The sequence below is a fragment of the Bison bison genome, unplaced genomic scaffold, assembly GCF_000754665.1.
Source record: "Bison bison bison isolate TAMUID 2011002044 unplaced genomic scaffold, Bison_UMD1.0 scf7180017864527, whole genome shotgun sequence".
Lineage (NCBI taxonomy): Eukaryota > Metazoa > Chordata > Mammalia > Artiodactyla > Bovidae > Bison > Bison bison.
In genome coordinates this window covers 765,971-767,192 of record NW_011495078.1, presented here as the reverse complement: position 1 = coordinate 767,192, position 1,222 = coordinate 765,971, and positions in this window count along the sequence as shown.

Here is a 1,222-nt window from a genome sequence, read left to right as displayed (position 1 = left end):
GACCTCTCAGCCTGGTGACACCAGTCGGGTGGGTCTGAGGGATCCTGGGTCCCACACCTCAATTTATGGACTGGGTTTCTAAAGCTGTGTGTACGTATCCCCCTTCTAATAAAAATGAAATCAGCAACTATTACATTTTAGAACATCTGAGTACATATGGGATTGTCTTTCCTTTTATGATTTTTTTCTTTTCAAGATTTGCGTTTCCCTGGAATAGGAAAAGGAAGTGGGGGGAACGAACTTCTCTCTAATTTTATGAGCCTGAGAATCTCTGTGTTTTAGTTTATAATCAGTCTGTAAGTAGACTCGCTGCCTGACTCCCAAGGAGGCGATTAGTTCTCCTGCATCATCAGGAGGGTGGAGGCCCCACGGCTCCAGCCCAGGGGCTCCCCGACCCTGGGCACAGTGGCGCGGGCACGCGGCTCTGACGGGAGGGCGGGGCACGTGGCACAGAGGCTGCGTGGAAGCCCAACACGTCCTGTGCGCCTGGGCCAGGGTCGACTCACCTTAGCCGGCTTCCCTTCCTGGAAGATGACTCTGTTAATCTCCACACCCCCAGCCCTGCCTGCACCCGCGCGGCGGGGCACCTGCCCTCCCCCCGGCTCTGACTGCCGAGAGTCCTGAGCAGTGAGGTTAGTTCGGTGGCTCAGAGGCGCTGCGTGGAGCCCCTGTGTCGCAATGCGTGTGAGGCCAAGGGCTTGTCAGCACAGCCAGGGGCCCCGCGGGCCGGCGGAGCACCACCCATGGCCTCGGCTGGAAACGCGCCCCGGGTCACTGCGGCCCAGGGCTTGGGGTGAGTGCCGCGCATGTCTGGAGGGGACGCGCCTGACTGCTCCGCAGCAAGCCTTCTCCCCGTGGGGACGGCCACCCCACGACAGGCCCGCCAAGCTGGTGAAGCACGTGTTATGTGTCAGCCGCCACCCACTGTTCCGCTCACGCTAGCCGCTGCTTCACCAAGGCTGTGGTCAGGGTTATTTTTAACAAGAGCGAGCGTCCTCAGGGAGAAGCCGGACCACAGGGAGCAGGCCCAGCTCTGTCCTCATCTGCGAGCCTGGGGACGGACATCCCGTTTCCAGGCGTCCTCGGTTACTTGCTCCCAGAGGGGTTGGTGTTAAGCGCTGGTGTGATTAAACACATGGGCTGGCGGTTAGACGAGCGTGTGGGGTGCCCCGAAGGCTCGGGCTGGGGGCCGCTCTTCCTCCTGGTCTGGACACACCGCAGT